This window comes from Choloepus didactylus, chromosome 24 (assembly GCF_015220235.1).
Source record: "Choloepus didactylus isolate mChoDid1 chromosome 24, mChoDid1.pri, whole genome shotgun sequence".
Classification (NCBI taxonomy): Eukaryota; Metazoa; Chordata; class Mammalia; order Pilosa; family Megalonychidae; genus Choloepus; species Choloepus didactylus.
This window is the reverse complement of record NC_051330.1, coordinates 13,339,792-13,361,081: the sequence shown is the minus strand read 5'-3', so window position 1 is coordinate 13,361,081 and position 21,290 is coordinate 13,339,792.

The following is a 21,290-nucleotide window of genomic DNA, read 5'->3' as shown; positions in this document are numbered from 1 at the left end:
TGTCCTTGTGGGGGACACGATCTAAGTCAAAACATCAGCTCTGGATGCCAATGCCATGTGTTTTGGTTTGCCAAAGCTGCTGGAATGCAATATGCCAGAAATGGTTTGGCTTTTATAATGGGGATTTATTAACTTACGATTTACAGATCTTAGGTTGTGGAAATGTCCAATTTGATCAAGGATCTAGGATGGTACCTAGATTCTGAAAGCAGGCTACTGGCATCTGGGACACCTCTGTCACATGGGAAGGCACAAGGCCTTTACTCCTGGGTTTCACTGCTTTCAGCTTCTAGCTCCAGTGGTTTCTTCTCTGAGCTTCTGTGTGTCCTCTCTTAGCTTCTCTGGGGTTTATCTCTATGAGTTTCTCTCAATTTCATCTCTCAGCTTTTCTGGGCCTTCTCTGAGCTCTCTTGGCTTCTTCTGTGTGTCCCTTATGCTCTTACAAAGGACTCCAGTAAGGGGACTAAGACCCACCTTGAATGGGGTGGGTCACATCCGAATTGAAATAACCTAATCAAAAGGTCCCACCCACCACAGGTCTGCACCCACAGGAATGCATTAAAAGAACAGGGACTTTTCTGGGGAACATAATAGTTTCAAACCACCAGAGCATATCAATCAGAAGTGGTTCGAGCACACATCTGTCTCCTACCTAAGGATGAACGGGCAGAGCCCTCATCAGTATTACTTTGCTGGAAGTGAAAAGGGCAAGAAAGAGAGCAAGGGGCTTCCTCACCACTCCTTCTCCTCATCTCCTGGCTCTGTCATGTGGCAGGGCTCTCTGATCTTCACTTTGAGAAATTGTCCTAGCTGCAAAGAAGGCTCCCTTGAGAGAGACCAGCTTCAAATAGTAATAAAGGGATATGAGGAGGCTCCGTATATCTGATGTAAAGTCCTTGCTTTGGGACTCTTGATGAGTAAGAATCACTTGTTTGCTCATATCACAACTAAAGTTTTTCATATTTCATTTTTCTTGGGTAAAGAGAGAGTGGAGAAGTTCTCTGAGAATGGGATGTGGGACTTTTGCATTCTCGTTCTATTTCTTGACCTTCACGGATGTGAGGTGTGTTGTGATGGAGGGGGTGCTTCTTTCAGTCTTTGGGGAAGGACAGAGAACTAGAGGGTTGCCCCTTTTTACTCCTTAATATTACACTTCCCTCCTTACTTCAAACACTGCTTTGTCGAGTTATTCCCTGTTTCGGTTTGCTAAAGCTGCTGGAATGCAATATACCAGAAATGGATTGGCTTTCACAATGGGGCTTATTAGTTCACAAATTTACAGTTCTAAGACCATGAATATGTCCCAGTTAAGGTTTCAGCAGGATGATACCTTCTCTGACGAAAGGCTGATGGCATCTAGGGTTCCTCTGTCACCTGGGAAAGCACGTGGCTGGAGTTTGCTGATCCTTCTCTCCCGGGTTTAGCTTCTGGATTCCGTGGCTTTCTCCGAAGTGTCTCTGGGCTTCTGTCTTAGCTTCTCTTGGCTCCTGGGGGTCCTCCTTGCTTCTCCTGGGGGCAAACTCTAGATTACATCTCTTAGCTTCTCTGAGCTCTCTCCAAAATGTCTCTGCCTTTTATCCCCTCTTAAAGGACTCCAGCAGGGGACCAAGACCCACCTTGAATGGGTGGGGTCACATCTCCATGGAAACAATCTAATCAAAAAGTCCCACCTACAATAGCTCTGCCCCCACAAGATTGGATTAAAAGAACATACTCTTTTCTGGGGTACATAACAGATCCAAACCAGCACACTCACCTTCTAACCTATATCTCTGGATCTGGTTCTTCAGGGACCAGATTAGAATTCTGTGTGGAACACCTGAATCGTAGAGGAATTTGGTTTTGAATTGCAGGTGAACAGGTGAAATCTCCATTTCCTTCTAAGAGACAGTGTGGTATGGGAGACGGGGCACTCTGTTGGGATTTGGAAGGTGGGGTATAGCCTGGATTCTAGTCTAAATTTTCCTGATCTCTAACCACACTCCTGGCTTTCACTTTTACTCATCATGGTCCATTCCCACACAGCAGCTAGAACAATTATTTTAAAAACAAATCGGTCCAAGTTAATCTCCCACTCTAAACCCTCACATGACTTCCCATAACTCTTAGGATAACAAGGGTAAGACAGTTGCCCTGCCCACTGTCTGAGCCCACGTGGGGCTGCTCTCCCTCTCTCCCCAGGCTCCTGACCCCTGGGTCCAGCTGTGACTCAGCAATGTCACAGTTACTCTCACCTCGGGACCTCGTGGCCAAAGGCCTTGTCAGGAACTTCCTCCAGACGCTCGATGGCTCCTTCCTGGTCACTTACGTCTCAGCTGCTCACCTCCCTGACGACTGCTCCTGCCTGTCTCATTTACCCAGAGCACTTTCTAGTTGAAATGACCTTATTTGCTAATTTACTGGTTTATTGCCTGCTTCCTCCCTCTAGAATGCCACTTCCCTGAAAACAGGGAACTTCTCCTTCTATATCACAGTATCCTAGTCTGCAACCATGTCTGACCGATAGTGGATGCAATGCATTCGCCATGAATGACTAAAATAGGACAATGGACAAGTTCTCCATTTTTATGGACTCTAGTCCTCTCATTTGTAAAATGGGTATCATGATACGGACCTGCTTACCTCTTAAGGGCGTTGGAAGAGATACACAGATGAAAGCATTTGACAATTTTAAAACCTTGATCACCCGTATGTGATTATCTCGAGATACCCCCTGAATCCATCTTCAAGTGCATTTGCTACTTTCCATAGACAGTGTATCAAGGCTTGCGTTGGAACAATACGACCTCAGCAACTGGCTCACCCTCCTTGTACAAGACCCATTTTTCAACTCAGTTGCCTTGTACAAAAAGGGGGAGGTTATGATTTTAGTTTATAGATTGAGGACTGGGGAGTAAGGGAGGTGGGCAGATGGGATGTACCTGGCAGCAAATCTACTTAACCCCAGAGAAGAGTGAGTTTTGATCTGCAGGCCTCTGTTGTCCCTTAGCAAATTGTAGGCAGAGCCCAGCGCTACCCAGACTTTTAGCTTTGTGTAGGAGCCAGGAAGACAGTTTCCCACAAACTTCCCAGTGTACTGTTTGGCAGTTTGACTCTTGCAAGGAATGGGTACTCTGGGAGAGTGATCCAGCTCTCTGTACCCCCTGCGGCCTTGCTTAAAGCAACTACATGGACAGGGATTTTGTTTAAGTGTTTGCAGAGTGACCTACCTTGGAGAGGACTGATGGAAAAATGCCATGTCTAGGAGGGAAGCAGTCATTTGATATCTGGGCACAAACGCTCATTTCATTAATGCTGTTGTTGCAAAGTGACTTTAAGCTTATTAAGTTAACTTGAGTAAAACACTGAGAAATGGGCATCTTTTCTCACGTTTGTAGGACTGATAAGTCTTGTGGTAATCCCAATATATGTATATCTGATGAAAATGACTTAAGGGAATTTCATCAAATATTTAAAAATATAAATTAAGGGTTTGGATACCTATAAGGTTGTTCTGGGACTGTGCTAGACCAAAATATATTCTGATAAGCTTTACCATGCTTTTTGGGGGGACACAGAATAAGAATATCACAGACAGTTTTTTTTAAATGCAATTTTATTGAGATATAATCACATAACATTCAGTCATTCAAAGTATACAATCAGTTGTTCATAGTATTGTCATTTAGTTGTGCTTTCATCACCACAAACTGAACATTTTCATTACTCTAAGAATAAAATAAAAATTAAAATAAAAAACATCCCATTCTCCTCCTCCCCCCATTGTTCATTTACTTTTTTTAAATAAGATTTATTCACACACCATACAATCATCCAAAATATACAATCAATTGATTACAGTACCATCATATAGTTGCTCATTGATCACCCCAATCTATTTTTTTAACATTTTCCTTGTACCAGAAAAACTGATAATAAGAATAAAAAAGTAATAGTGAAAAAAGAACACCCAAATCATCCCCCCTCTCCTGCCCTATTTCTCCTTTAGTTTTTCTTTGTCACCATTTTTCTACTCATCCATCCATACACTGGATAAAAGGAGTGAGATCCACAAGGATTTCTAAATCACCTTGTCACCCGTTGTAACCACAGACAGTTCTTAATTTAATTTAATTTTAAAATCTGAGTCTCAGGCCTTCCTTCAGTTTATCATTTCATCTCAGGCAAATTTTTTTGTGTGTGAGTTGAATCTGTAAATGAAAATGAGGTTGAATTTTTATTTGCTAGACCCTTTTCCCTTCCCAAATCTGGGAAAAGCTATGAAGAATGGATTTGCTTGAAGGGAAGCAGAAATCCTGGGTTGTTCATTTAGGAGAACCCTAATTCGCAGTCTAGTTGGAACTTGGTTTTCCAGTTCCTGAAATTTTCTTTGTATATGATACATTCCGGTGGCATAAAGTTTTATCATTTATTAAAATGCAAATTCCCCTGGGAGAGGATACAACTCTCAACCCATACTGCTCCTTCTTATATCCTTCTTATGAGTAAGTTTATCTCCTCTTTCCTATCAGCAGAGTTCAGAAGTGGAGGCTGGAGGCATCACCCATTTTCATGTGCTCCTGATCACTTTTTGTAGGCATCTGTTTGTGCATTTTGCATTTGGAACTTTTCACTTTGAAACTTCAATCACAGAAGACAGCACTTTGAAACTACATCTTGTATTTCAATGTGTTTTTTCAAATCATCTCTTTACCATTTGGTCTCATTTGTATTGTTTTAAAAATAAAAAGCCAAATAGTTTTTCTATTTTCATGCATAATAGTCACCAAGATTACTTAACTGTATAACTTAATAACAGTCTGTCATCCAGAAAACTAGTTTGCATTCCATTTGTGGAAAAAATTTTATTATATGTAATCAATAGTGGAATTACCATTCCAGCAAATATCTGAATCTGAGAAAGATGTTATTTTGTGTTTAGTGCCAGTGCTATTTATTCCATTACAGCTTTTATTTTAACAAGCCTAATCATCTTTTTACATTTCTCTCTGATTCCATCTCATTGCCCTTTTTTATTGCTTTGCTCATATAAATGCTTCTGCAATTTATTTAATACAAGATAGGAGAGAGATATATTTTGATATTAACATTAGGTAAGCTCCTTTAGTGATCCTTGATCATTCCTACAGTGCAAGGGTTATAGAGAGTTTTTTAAAAAGCACATTGCATTAAAGAAAAAAGGGTGAATTCCATGGTCTTAATTTTGAGACTCAAAGGAGCTGTGCTTAGGTGATATCAAACTAAATACTCATTTGCTTCCATTCCTTCAGTTCTTTGATAAAGCCCGAAAGTTGAATTGGATGGTAGTCAACAAACTAATTTGGGCTCAGTCCTCCCTGAAATTACAGTGGTGTCACCGCATATAGTGTAGGAGCCACGCACTTGTTGAGTGTTTATCATTGTAAAAATACGCACATTTCCCGCAGGACGGTTTTCATCCCAATCAGCTGGTCTAACTCTTACGGCCATAACTGGGATGGAAAGCCACTGCCCTTCCTCTCCAGGGGCCAGTGCCTTACTCCTTCTGCAGAGGTGGCTGCCAGGAGCCTGGGTGGGGCATAGCGAGGCCAGGAGTGGAGGGCGTCCATCACCCTGCGTGACCTCTCCATCCAAAAGGAAGGGGCAAGGACCCACCTCTTGCTCCTTCCCTCCCTCCCTCTGGAGGAGAATTGGGCGGCGACGGGGCGCAGGGCACGACCGCAGGGTGCTGAGAGCAGATGGGGAGAGCGCGCGCCTTTGGGCAGGCTGGGGTACCCGTGCGCTCCTAGGGGTCTCCGGCCTCCAGGGCGCGCGTTCCCGGCCCGGTATCCCTGGCCCCGCTGGAGTGGTGACAGCATCCGTCAGAAGGTCAGAAGGGCTCGCGCTGCCCATGGAGGCTCCCAGCTGGCCCTACCTTCGCCATTCGCCCCGGAGGGCTTGTGGAATGTTCCACTGGGTCCCCTTGGGGGCCGGGCGCACGCGCAGCCGGAGCTCGTCCCAGGGTCACGGCGGGGCCTCCTGCCTGGCTGGGAGACCCTTTAACAAGTCACGGGGAGGGTTTCAATCTTCTATAATTAGGTCCTGTTATTTCTATTTGTAGCAAAAGCAAGCAAACAAACCAAAAAACCCACCAGCTTTTGTCTCTAGCCGCTGCTTTGCGTTTGCAGTCTGCGCATATATTGAGCGGAGACTCAATATCCTGGCTTACCGGGTCGATTTCTGTGAAGCTTGGGCCACTCATGATGACCTTCAACTTGACCCTGACCTCTTGGTCCTGCCGCCGCCCCCCTCCCGGGATCCGCGGGTGCAGCGGGGTCCTCACCTGTCTTGCAGGGCGCTCCCCTGGGGGCAGGCGCGCAGCTCCGGGGGTCTCCTCCGCTGCCTGGTGCGCATGGTGATCCCAAAACTTTTATAATAAACAGAAGGTCATGCAAGAATGAAAACCCCTACAAACCTCTCAGCAAAACCTTGCTTTTGCTTCCCCTGGTGTAGTTGTGTGTTACCTGTCCTGCGCGGGTGTTGGTGAGCGGCGGGGCTCAGTCTGGGCAATATTTTGGGGGGCAGCTGGAGCTGGGACAGTGGGGCTTGGGGGTGGGGGTGATGGGGAGAGCCAGGGGAGACCCAGGCTGTAGGAGCTTGTGATTTCCGATGGGTCACGCCGACACCTGCTCTTGCCCCTTCTAGAGTCGTCCCAGTGGCCTTGCGCAAACATATTGCTGATTTCTAGACCTAAAATATTCCCCCTTGGGTGGGGAGTTGGGGAGTGCAAAGAGGAAGAGAAAAAGGTTTCATGCGTTTATTCACGTGAATTAAATGCTCTTTCTTCACCTGGAAAAAAAGAGAAAAGGTCTGAGCGGTGGAATGAGGTTAATTTTACTCTGAAATGAGAAGCACACATTGCTGTTTCTCTGAGGGGAAATCTGGTCAGATGACAGCCATTTGTCAGCGCTTCCTCTGCAAAATCCACTAGGAGCAGTTCTAAAGCTGGAGCTGACTCCTATCTTTATGCTTCATTTACTCCAGTCCAGGTTGCGGCTGTGGGAGAATAATAATAGTAACAGCAACAATAATAAAAATGGCAACACTTAATAAGAACAAGTATAAATAACAGACTGTCAAGACGCCTTTCTCTGCCGGTTATAATTGAGGGCTTATTATGCGTGAAGCACGGTGCTTTGTGTACATCAGCATCTCAAGGTTTAGCGGTGTTAGAATCATCTGGTGGAATGATTTGAACACAGCCCCCACTCCAGACTTTCTGATTCAATAGATCTGGGGTAAAGCCTAAAAATTTGCATTTGAACCAGTACCCAGGTGACACTGATGCTGCTAGTCAGGGGACAATACAAGGAGAACCTCTGGCCTACATTAATTCATTTAATCTTTATGGCAAGCCCACGAGATAGCGACTCTGATTATTTCCTTTTTAGAGTGGAGTAAACTCAGATATTCAAATCCACATATGTTGTTCCCTGGAGTCTGTGATTGTCACCACTGAGCTCCCTGACATGCAATGCAAACATCACATCAGTTAAAGCAAAAGTGGCAGTACACTGAAGTAGCATCCCAAGCATGAAGGGTTTTAGAGAGTCCCCTAAAAGCTAGAGGTTGGTCATGAACATCAAAAACTGTCCTACTGTATCCCATACCTGTCCTTATTTTCTCATGCTGAGCGTGGCCAGGCACTGAATGATAATAGTGGACTTGCAGGTGTATTCTATGATCCAATAAGAAGCACCAAATCCTTTTGACAAAACCTGCATCAGTGGGCAAGACTACTCTTTTTAGCAATAGGGCTTTGGTATATCCCTTGCTGAGATAAAGGTACCAGATTTTTTTTTTTAATTTTTTTTTTTTTACTTTTTTTTAAAATTCAGTTTTATTGAGATGTAGTCACATACCATACAGTCATCCATGGTGTACAATCAACTGTTCACAGTACCATCATATAGTTGTGCATTCATCACCCCAATCTATTTTTGAAAATTTTCCTTACATCAGAAAGAACTGGAATAAGAATACAGAATAAAAATAAAAAAGAACACCCAAATCTTCCTCCCTATCCCACCCTCTTTTTCATTTAGTTTTTGTCCCCATTTATCTACTCATCCATCCATACACTGGATAAAGGGAGTGTGATCCACAGTGTTTTCACAATCACACTGTTACCCCCTGTAAGCTACATTGCTATCAATTGTCTTCAAGAGTCAAGGCTACCTAATGTGGACATAATTATTGTAATAGTCCCTAGATTGTAAGCTGTTACAGCAGTTAACTCTATCCCTGAATTGTAATGCCTGTCTCTAAACTTTGAGATGCTGATCCCTTCGTGTATAACCTGATTGGTCTCTGGAACAATGCATATCTCTCAGACACCTGAAACTCAGAGCTAGAGCTCGGCAGATATGAATGTCAGTATTAGTGCATACAGCCACTGTCAAAAAGAAAAAAAAAGCTGAAAAAGAGCCCAGACTTCAATTAGTGATATGAATGAAGCAGGTCTGGTTAAGACCAGGGCAAGCCAGGCCAAAGGGTAAAGGTTGAAACTGATTGTGTTTTAAAACTTCAACTTTCATATGAGACCAAGGGAATAGATATCTATTTGGTACAGGATCTAAATTTTCTAAACGGTACAACTCTACAGTCGATTTGTTCAAACACCACAATTGCATGGAACTTTGAATAGGAAGTGAGATACGTTAGGTTAGTATAGGCTGGAGTGAAATAGTGACACATCCCAGAGTAATTTGGGCAGATAATAAAAAATATATTTACAGCCTCCCCCTTCCCAGCCCCGAGGATCTGGGGGAAGGTGCGGATGTGTTGGACATCCTCACCTGGACTGGTGTTGATGTTGTCACAAACATTGGGACTGGCGGTTTGATGTGCTGAGCCCTCGAGCATGGGACTTGCCCTTATGAAGCTCATTACCACAAAGGAGAGTCTAAAGTTGTATGTAATGGTGCCTAAGAGTCTCCCCCTGAGTACCTCTTTGTTGCTCAGATGTGGGCCTCTCTCTCTCTAACTGAGCCACCTGGACAGGTGAACTCGCTGCCCTCCCCTCTACGTGGGACCCGACTCCCAGGGGTGTAAATCTCCCTGGCAATGCAGGATATGACTCCCGGGGATGAATCTGGACCCAGCATCCTGGGACTGAGAGTATCTTCTTGACCAAAAGGGGGATGCAAAATAAGACGAAATAGTTTCAGTGGCTGAGAGATTCCAAATAGAGTCGATAGGTCACTTTGGTGGACATTCTTATGCACTATATAGATAACACTGCTTAGGTTTTAATGTATTGGAATAGCTAGAAGTAAATACCTGAAACTACCAAACTCCAACCCAGCAGTCTGGACTCCTCAAGACAATTATATAATAATGTAGATCACAAGTGGTGACAGTGTGATTGTGAAAACCTTGTGGATCATACCCCCTTTATCTAGTGTATGGATGGATGAGTAGAAAAATGGAGAGAAAAACTAAATGACAAATAGGGTGGGATGGGGGGATGGTTTGGGGGTTCTTTTTTCACTTTTATTTTTTATTCTTATTCTGATTCTTTCTGATGTAAAGAAAATGTTCAGAAATAGATAGTGGTGATGAATGTATAGCTATATGATCATACTGTGAGCAGTTGATTGTGTACCATGGATGATTGTATGGTATGTGAATATATTTCAATAAAACTGAATCAAAAAAAAAAAAGGGTCAAGGCTACTGGTTGCAGTTTGATAGTTTCAGGTATTTACTTCTAGCTATTCCAATACATTAAAACCTAAAAAGTGTTATCTATATAGTGCATAAGAATGTCCACCAGAGTAACCTCTTGACTCTATTTGAAATCCCTCAGCCACTGAAGCTTTATTTTGTTTCATTTCGCATCCCCCTTTTGGTCAAGAAGATGTTCTCAATCCCAGGATGTCGGGTCCAGATTCATCCCCAGGAGTCATATCCTGTGTTGCCAGGGAGATTTACACCCCTGGGAGTCAGGTCCTATGTAGGGGGGAGGGCAGTGAGTTCACCTGCCAAGGTGGCTTAGTTAGAGAGAGAGGGGCCACATCTGAGCAACAAAGAGGCACTCAGGGGGAGACTCTTAGGCACAATTATAAACAGGTTTAGCCTCTCCTTTGCAGCAACAGGCTTCATAGGGGCCAGCCCCAAGACAGAGGGCTCAGCATGTCAAAGCTGTCAGTCCCCAGTGTTTGTGAGAGCATCAGCAACCATCCAGGTGAGGAAGTCCAACACCTCCGCATCCTCCCCAGCTCCTCAGGGGGGCCCTCAATAGACATTTTTATTCTCTGAGCCACCAGATTTTATCTCTAGTCTGTTTTTCCCTACTCTGTCAAAAAGCAAATTTTCAGGGCACAAAGATTAACCATGGCCAATGAATTTGAATAATGGTCTTTTAAATATGTATTTAATTTTCAGGCTAAGGGTCTTATATTTTAACTTTCAAAATCTTGAATAAGACAGTTTTATTCTCAACATCAACCCTTAGACACCTGGAAGGGGATTTGAACTTTAAAAGCCAGAAGACTGAATGGGCCCTTTATGATTTGAATGTTCTAGAACTTGTCAGAGTCCCAGGAGTGTCCTTCATGAATTATAAATCTGGACTTGTTGTTTACAAAGGTTTCTTGTTTATTATTAAATATTTATTTCCAGCCTCTGCACCTGCTCTTCAGACAAACAACAATCTCTTCAGTTTTCTTTGAAGGAAATAAACCTTTAAAATAATCCAAGTGATACAGTCCACTGTGGAAGCAGAGACATTATTTTAGCTGCTGTGTGGCAGTTCCCCAGAAAGTTCAGTAGAGAATTACCATATATCCAGCGATCCCACTACTAAGTATATATCCTAAAAAATTGAAAGCAGAGACTCAAACAGATATTTGCACACCAGTGTTCATAGCTGGATTGTTCATATTTGCCAAGAGATGGAAGCAACCCAAGTGTCCATCAACTGATGAATGGATAAACAAAATGTAGTATGTGTGTACAATGAAATATTGTTCAGTCACAAAAAGGAATGAAGTGCTGATACAGATGAACCTTGAAGACATCATGTTGTAAATTGTTGCCCACAGTAACATTTTAAAATATATGTATTTTTAATTCATTTCTTTTTAAAATTTTTTAAAATTCATTTTTATTGAGATATATTCACATACCATGCAGTCATACAAAGCGTACATTCAATTGTTCACAGTACTGTTATATAGTTGTGCATTCATCACCAAAACTAATTTTTGAACATTTTCATTACCACACACACAAAAATAATAGGTATAAAAATTAAAGTGAAAAAGAACAATTAAAGTAAAAAAGAACACTGGGTGCCTTTTTTTTTCTGCCCCCATTTTTCTACTCATCCATCCATACACTGGACAAAGGGGTGTGTGGTCCTTATGGCTTTCCGAATCACATTGTCACCCCTCATAAGCCACATTTTTATACAATCATCTTCAAGATTCATGAGTTCTGGGTTGTAGTTTGATAGTTTCAGATATTTACTGCTAGCTATTCCAATTCATTAGAACCTAAAAAGGGTTGTCTAAATTGTGCGTAAGAGTGCCCACCAGAGTGACCTCTCGGCTCCTTTTGGAATCTCTCTGCCACTGAAGCTTATTTCATTTCCTTTCACATCCCCCTTTTGGTCAAGAAGATGTTCTCCGTCCCACGATGCCGGGTCTACATTCCTCCCCGGGAGTCATATTCCACGTTGCCAGGGAGATTCACTCCCCTGGGTGTCTGATCCCACATAGGGGGGAGGGCAGTGATTTCACCTTTCAAGTTGGCTTAGCCAGAGAGAGAGGGCCACATCTTAATTCATTTCTTAATTAGACTTACCAATATGTTTTCCTGATTTCTTGCACCCAGTGTTTGCATTCATTTTTTTCATCTTGAAGTGTATCCTTTAGCATTTCTTTGAGCAAAATTTTCTTCTTGTCTATATATGTCTGAAAGCACTATTTCACTCTCACCCTTTTTTTTAACTTAATTAATCAAAAAATTAGAAAGCTAACAATAAAAAAACATTTCAAACAAAACCAAAACACAAGAAAAAGAAAAAACAAATAACCTAAATTAACTCTATTGCCTGCCACTCTCACTCTTGAATAACAGGTTAGCTGGACATAGAGTTCTAAGTTCACAGTTACTTTTCTCTAGCACTTTGAAGGGTTTTTCTGTTGTCTTCTGGCAGTTTGATCTCCCATTTATTTGTTCTGTTTCATATTGGGTTTCTTTCATCAGCTCGATTTCTTTATACAGTTTGTAACTTTTGTATGAAAGCTTTCTTTTTCACGGAGTCTCCTTCAAATGTGTCTTCTTTTTTTTAAGTTTCAACTCCTTATATTAAGAATACATAATTACATTTGACTTTCTGGAAATGAACATACCACCAGAATGAATTTGAATACTTTTCTGTGCCTTTCTGCCATGCAGTTTCGCAGGAATAAATATGCATATTTCAATAGAGGGGAACATAGAGTGAATTTAGCCGAACCTTCAAATGTAGAAATATGACTGTTCTAACATCTCATGTTATGAGCATAAATAGACTGCAACTGGACTTAAGGGTTTTTTTTTCAGTGTTCCAAATAGTGTTTTTTTCTTCTTTTTTTTTCTGCAATTCTATTGAGATATAATCATATACCATACAGTCATCCAAAGTGTACAATCAGTTGTTGATAGTATCAGTTGTGCATCCATCACCACAATCAATTTTTGATCATTTTCATTGCTTCAAAAAGTAATAAAAATAAAAATAGGAATACAAATAAAAGTAAAAAAGAACACCCAAAACATCCCATATGCCCTATTCACCGCTCCTCATCCACATTATTCATTTACTTTTTTGTTCCCATTTTTCTACTCATATGTCCATACACTGGATAAAGGGAATGTGAGCCACAAGGTTTTCACAATCACACAGTCACACCGTATAAGCTATATAGTTATATGCTTTTCTTCAAGAATCAAGGCTATTGGATTGCAGTTCAAGAGTTTCAGGTATTTCCTTCTAGCTATTCTAATACACAAAAAACTAAAAAGGGGATATCTATATAGTGCATAAGAATAGCCTCCACAGTGACCTCTCGACTCCATTTGGAATGTCTCAGCCACTGAAACTTTATTTTGTTTCCCTTCTCTTCCCCCTTTTGGTCAAGAAGATGTTCTCAGTCCCATGATGCCAGAGCCAGGCTCATCCCCGGGAGCCTTGTCCCATGTTGCCAGGGAGATTTAGACCCCTGGGAGTCAGGTCCCATGTAGTGGAGAGGGGATCGAGTTCACCCGCTGAGTTGGCTTTGAGAGACAGTGCACCCATTCTTTTGGGCTCCTTTTTGGGCTGTTGCATAGTTTGGGATTGATGTAGCTATTTCCATTGCTATCAAGAGTAGGGGTGGGGATGTCCAGAGAGCCTCGTTGTGTGGGAGTGCTGGTAAACCTTGACGAGGGAAAACAACCTAGAAATGCAGGAGAGATCAGAGTTGCCTGCTTGCCCATTAGACTTCCAGTTTCCACTAGGCCCATCCCTTTTATGGCTCCATCTCCATTGCTCAGATAGATCCATTACATTACTTCCTTTCATACTTGTGCCTCTTTACTTTGAAACCACAGAGTCTAACAGAAAGAATAGGAAACTATCATATATAAGTTTCTAAATATTCTGATTTCTCTAAAACCACACTTTTCTATGGGAAATGAACATCCCCATGGGAGCTATCTCAGCTCACTGACATGAAACACAACATTTTTGACTGTTTTTCCTTTCTTACTCTTTGCGTTTACATTGGCATCTTCTTTACAGAGCTATTTTGCAATGCAAGTTAAATAAAAATATGAAGTGAGATGTGCAATGGCCACCGACAATACTTTTTGGATGGTTTCCTGAGGTATGCCTGAAAAAATTTGGCTGACTCCTCAGTCTGTCTTCAATAAAGATATGGCTTAATATATCAACTCAACATCCTGGTTGGCTGATTCCACATTTCTTTCAGAAGGCTTTGTCTGTCACGTTAGGTGTTAGAAGCTGTTGGTAAGAGTGCACAAGAAAGTCTCAGTAGTTCTGGTGTTCATCCAGAACCTTAAATAAATTTAGTTTCCACAAGAAAGCTAGAGATTTTCAAAATTCCTTAATTTCACTATACATAATAGCAATAAAATTATAAAATACGTTAGAATAAGTCAATGATAAATATAAGGTATGTAAACATAGCTAAAATGCTTCACTGAAGGCCATAAAATATTACTTGGAGACACAAAATTTATATACTTTCTTGCATGGCAAGATAATATTGTGACACAGGATGCGTTAGAAATCCTGTATGGGGTTTGTATTATTTTTGCAACTGTCCCGTAAGTTTGACATTATTTCAAAATAAAAAGTTTAAAGAAAAAAATTAAAAACAATTAAAAATTTAAAAAAGAAAGAATATTGTGTCAAATGCTCATTTTCCTCAAATTAGTTTATAAATTTAGTACAATTTCTATTTTAATTATAGTGGAGTATTTTGCAACTCAGAATGATCCCAAAGTTCATATAGACTTAAGAGAGACAAAAATTTCCAAAGAAATTTTGGGGAAGAATAATAATGGTAGGGTCTTAGAAAAATAGTTGCTGAAATAAAAGATGGAAGCAATCCAAGTGTCCATCAACTGATGAATGGAGAAGCAAAATGTATATATATATATATATATATATATATACAACGGAATATTATTCAGTTGTAATAAAAATAAGTTCTGATACATGCGACAAAATGGATGAACCTCGGAGACATCGTATTGAGTGAAATAAGCAGACACAAGAGGACAAATATTGTATGATCTCACTGATAAGAAATAATTAGAATAAGCAAATTTATAATGTCAAAATATAGAATTTAGGTAATAGGGGCTGGTTTGAGGATAGGGAATGGAGAGTTAATGCTTAAATTGTACAGAATTTCTATTGGGGTTGATTGTAAAGTTTTGGTAGATGGTGGTGATGGTAGCACAACATTGTGAATTATATATGTGAATGTGGTTAAAAGGGGGAAATTTAGGCTATATATATTTTACTAGAATAAAAATTAAAAGGAAAAACAGGACTGTATAACACAGTGAAGCTTATTGTAAACAATGGACTATAATTAATAGTACAATTATAAAAATGTTCTTTCATGAATTGTAACAAATGTACCCCACTAATGCAAGACTTTAATAATAGGGTGGTATATGGGAACTCTGAATTTTATATAGTTTATGTAAGATATTTCTGTAAATCCACAACTTCTCTAACAAAAAAATTTTTAAGAAAAAATAATTAAAAAAAGAAAAAACAGTATAGCATCAGACCATACAAAAGGGTCCATGTAATAGAATAGAACACTTAAACATTGTCAACATAAGAATTTAATATTTCATAATCAATCAGGAAACTTACTTTGCATTTCAGATGATTTGATATTTCAAATCAGTTGGGAAACATATTCAATAAACATCCAGGCACATTTGTTAACTATCTGAAAAAATTATGTTAGATATGTATCTGACATTATGTGTACAATACTGTAAAATAAATTTTTTATGGGCAAAACAGTTAAACACACGTACACACACATACAAAATATAAGATTAAGGGAAAAAGTAAGTAAATATTTATCTAAATCTGGAGTGGGAGGAGGAAGGCCTTTCTAATCAATGTGGAATTATAGGTTTGATTATATAAAGATAAAAATTATCCAGAACCAAAATAAGCACACTAAAATCAAATGAAACAACTGTAAATGTTAATAATAGGGCAAACTATGCGGGGTGGGTTGATGGGGGCGGCATATATGAGAACTCTGTACTTTCTGCATGATTTTTTTGTAAACCTACAATTGCTGTAAAAAATAAAAAATTAAAATACTTTAAAAATATCAAATGACAAATTAGGTAAACAAAGAGTTGATTCCTTAATATATAAAGATTCTAAAACCAATTTTATGACAAAAATGCCAGTAGAAAACTAGAAGGACGAGAAAAACAAATTTGCAAAACAAGAAATATAGATGGTCAATTACCCTTAAATAGTTTTAAACCCCGGTTTTTAAAAGATGGGTAAGTTAAAACAATGAGATAATGTTTTTCTATCAAATTAAAGATTTTTCAGTATCAATAGCCAGTGCTGATGAGGAAGAAATGTTCTATAGAAGTTCAAAATGTAAGCTTTCTGAAGGGCAATTTGTTAATATTTATTTAATGCTTTAATAATTTCCTTTTTCCCAATAATTCCACTTTTCTATTATATTGAAACAAATGAAATTGCCAATATTTGACCATTTTCAATCTACAAAATGGCCATGTTGTTTGACTGATCCTATTCATTTGTTCTACGAAAATTAAGTCAGCTGGGACAAAGATATAAAAACAAAGATATTCACAGTAGCATTAATTATAAGAAAGGAAAGTTAGAAGTCAAACAAACATTCAAAAATAAGTACTAGTAAAACACGGCAGTCCATACTATGATGTTGTGCATCTATTAAATTGTTCTCGCAATGTATGAGCTTGGATTAGATTCTGGATTAGAAAAAGAGAAATAGTTATAGACACAATATCAGGATGATTGAAGGAATTTTAGATAATATCATTGTTTCAATACTCATTTCCTGGATTTTGATCATTATATTGCAGTTATGTAAGTGAATGTTCTTAGTGTTAGGAAATATATCCCTGAAGTATTTGGGGGCCTAGGGGCATAATACCTGCAATTTACTCTCAGATGATTCTTTAAAAATGTATATATACACAAAGAGAGAGAGAGCACAAATGATCAAGAAAATGGGACCAAATGTTAACAACTGGTTAATCTGGGTTAAGGGGCAGAAGTTCTTAGAAGTAGTCTTGAAATTTTCCTCTAAGTTTGAAATTTTATCAAGATAAAATGCCACCCCAAAGTCCTCCAGTACAAAAATCATGTTCTCAATATAAAGACATGGGAAAATTCTCACTCTATATTTTTAAGTAAAAAGAGTGATCTACCAAGCTATCAGTCTATTTCGAGATCACTCTTCCATTATTTAGATATTCATCTATGAGGATTTTTATCTATATAAATATCATTGGAAGTTTATACACTAAAATGTTAATAGTGCATTATTTTTTTTTCCCTGGGTGATGGGATCACTTTAGAATTTCTTCTTATACTCTTCTGTAGTTCTAAATTTTCCAGTTTGGCAAAATACAGAGGATGAAATTTCGCTTAAAAAAAGAATGGGAAACATCCTTTTTTGTTTTTTTGTGATTTGGTTATCTTTCCTTTTCATTCTACTCCTGTGCTTATGATTTTAAACCTAGTCTCACAGATGAGATGTGCAAGTCATAAACTACGTTCACGGTGGGTTTAGAGAGATGCTTTGGAACTCAAAGTTCCTGTGACACTCACTGTTTAACCTCATGTTCTGCAGAAGTCTCAGGCTCCAGATGAAAGCTTATTTGTGTAGTCTGTAGTTTCATTATTGGAGACCAGAATATTGTTTCAGGAAGGTATTATTGACTGTTAAAGAAAGATAAATCCTTGTCATTTGTTTTAACACAACTTAAGAAATGAGGTAGCCACAAACATGAGCTGTTCCTCAGGGAGCCTTGAGGAAGGAGGGGTCAGAGCTTAAGAATTAGGGTTTATCCAGCTCTATTTAAATGAGTGAGACCAAAATTTTGTAAACTTGAATTATTAGTACTATGTCTTCCAGAGGGGTCTGCTGACTCTTGTTCTCCCTAAAAAATAGCAGTGGCAGTAGCAACAGCTAATCTAAGATTCATTCACATGACATCATTTAAATTTTTGAAAAGAGTTGCTAGACTCAGTTTACCCTTCCCCACCCCTCTTCTATCCGCAGTTTTCCCCCTCCTCTGGGAAGTAGAATCAACTGCAGGGTTGACTCAAAATATTATTGAGTGGTGCCAGATTTGCTAGCTCATTGTAAGGTTGATTCAAACCCTAGTACCTAAGAAAAGAACAGGGAGGAATCCAAATATTCTGCAGGGTACTGGTCTATAGATAATCACTTCTAAAATGACCAGTACTCTTGAACACCCTACTGGTCTGTTAGTTGCCTACCCAATCTCTACTTCCCCTTTTCTGTTTCATAATTTTGTTCAGGTTTTCTCCCCTCTTTCTCCATAGCCATACAATTGTGAGGCAGCTGAGCATATTCCCAAATTCAGGTGTGTAGTCCTGAATTTATACGAGTCATTGTGACATGGAATTCCCATGGGTATCATAATTATACCATGGGGAGATCTCATCTAATTTGGCTCAATCAGACTATGTCTCTGGTTTGGGGGAAAGGTTTTCTCTCACTCTCCCCTGTTGGCCATGAATAAGAACACATTTCTCTGTCATTATAGCCATCTTGCAGCCATAGGCAGCCATCTTGCAACCATTGGCAGCCATCTTGTAACCACTGGGAGCCATCTTGCAGCTTGCAATTGGTAGCCATCTTGGATGTTGGGATGAAGCTGACACTGAGAACAGGAGACTGGAGAGAAGGCATACACTGGGATGCGAGGTTCCTTCTCCGCTGATCTGAACCATATCTGGGTCCTCTGGACCTTCAGTTAGGTGAGCAAAGAAACTTCCTTGATGTCTAAGCTATTTTGAGTTGTGGTTTCTGTTGCTTGTGGCCAAAAGTATCCTGCCTGAAACAAACACCATCCATCTATAACTGGCCAAGAGATCAGCTTTAAATGAAAATGTAAATGAATAGAGATCTGTAAGTTGTTGCCCTTCCTGCCTTCCAGGACATGTGGCTCTCCTTTGCTCTCCAAATCTCATCAATAGGGCCATATTCTGCCTTTCTTTTTGGAAAACTCTTCCAATTTACATTTTGTGTATTGCATTGTCTTTCTGGTGCTCTGCCTTTCCCCAAGCATCCCAGTGGATTTTAGGGGTATGGGGGACACATATTCTAAAACCTTATGGGTTGAGGTTTTGGAGCATGCCTTTGGGAATATCTGCAGGAAGAAGATATGAGATGATCAGAAAAGAATAAAAAGCTGCAAAATCCATGGCATTATTATTCAGAGGAGATTTTCTGGTAGAGTTATGTTGAAATTTTTTCGATAAATTAATTTTACAGACTTTTAAGGGATAGCTTTTAGATTAATGGAAATATTACTTTGCATTTAAATTCATTCCATTAAGTCATCATTTATATTGTTGTTGCAACATCATGTGTTTCATGTTAATGGCACACACAAATAAAAAGGAAACGACACCAGAAAGCTATTTGCTTTATTGTTTTTGGTGATCTGAGCCAAATGCTTAAAAAGATTTACCTTTAGAAGTTAAAATAGTACTAGGGCTGTCAGAAAAGAGAATGAACAATAGATGAAGCAATATTTATAATATCAGGAGGCATTCTTTTGTGTGACAAGATGGGAGAAGCATCCATAGTTACCAAACAGATTCAAGATGTAACTTCTTTACAGTTATCTCTTTTGTATCTGTCTCCACTCAATTTTCTTCAGTTTCCCTAATATATTTATTAGCTCTCTGACTCCTATTCTAATTCCTTTTCTCCTAACTTCCTTTTCTTCCCTGCTTTCTTCTTCAAATGCTCTCCAATTCTCTTCAGTTTTCTCTGCTCCCTGAATCTTGAAGGTGGCTGACATTCTCTCTGATCGTAACTCCCCATTTTCTTTCCCATGTAACCCTGGCTCTTATTATTATTCCAGCCCCACCTGTTTGATGCATTTGTGCAAATTAAGGAAAGACATCCTCTTATTGGATAGACAGATTGGAAAGCAACTTGCCCTTTGGATGGTCACAGCTTCATAGGCTTAGTGCTTGACCAGGAGGACCGTTCTGGTTGAGTTCTCTTGTGCAGTGCACAAATGGCAGAATCTCTGGTTCTCTGCTCTAACCAGCTCTGCCACTGCTTGTCCCATTGGCCCTCATTAGTCTGTCCACTGCTGGACCCCTTTATCAACCTTTCAAATATACCCCCTGTGATATCTTGTTTCTTTTTCCTCCTTGCCCTTTCCTTGCTAGCTAATACTCTGGGAATGTAGAGAATGTCTTCATCTGATATACCACTGTATCTTCAGTCTAGAATGTAGCTGGTAGGATGGTGTTACCAATCATAGGGTTCCTTCTCCAAGAGCTCATTAGCTGTTTGTTGACTGGATGTGTGCATTGTTTCCTACCAATCAATCCATCTCACGTCATTTGCTTTCTCTGCTATTGAGTATTGCTGAGAAAGTTGTACATCTAGGCAGACTGACATTAATTCTACTTCATGCAATGCAGACACCTGTCAGTGCTGCTTGGCAATCCTTTTACTCATCTCTAAGTGTTCTCTTCTCATATGTCTCCCATATGGGACACATATGAATGCCTCACACTCCTATCCTTCTCAACTCCCCACTCTAGTTCCCATTTTTTTTGGAAGAGAATGTCTTACCTCCTACCTTACTAAATTAGGAGGGCATCTGAGTTCTCCCTAGTTCTGTATTCTCTGTGGTCTTTTAGCTTTGTGAAAACTCACTCTTCCTTCACACCTCAGAAAAAGGTATGTCCTGAATAAGACTGACATCAGCAAGAGGGTGGAGAAAGAAGCTTCAGTGAATTCCCACCCTACCACCCACCCAGAAACATTGGAAAATGGAACCTGTCAGAAGCAACATTCTCAGAGATCTGGAAAATTTTAAGGGTAAATAGTAATCAAGTGAATGCTGAATCAGGAAAAACAAGACCTAAAAGCAGTAGGACAGTGGCATGACAAATTCACCTGTCCTCACCCCACTTCTGTCCCCCTCCAGCTTGGGGTGGCAGTCTGTGGGATGAATGTTACTAGTGCAGGTCACTGGTGTCTTATTAGCACACTCAGTGCACAGATTTGGTGTATTTGTATGTCCATTCCAATTAGACTCCTGAAAAACTGACTCAGGGCACTTGTTTGTTTTGCCTAACCTGGAATTCATTAGGGATAGAGAAGTGGTATGGAAAAGTGTCATGGCATTGAGCAAAACACAGAAGAACTGTGGTTGAGATATAAAGTTCAGCTTCAGGCATCCAGGAGAAGCAGCTGGGGATACAGTTCCTTTTAGTTTGGAGAGGAAACTAGGACACCCAAGAGCACTCATGCATACTGGGGAATTTTTGAAAGCTACCATGTATGTCCAGGCAAGATGTAGTCTCAGAAAGTGTGAGGAGAACTGAACTGTTCACCTCAGGCTGATCTGTAAGCGTAGTGTAATTGGAACTAAGTGTTGAAGGAAACCTCAACACTGAGCCAACCTACATTACAGACTTTAACAATGAACAAAACAAAACA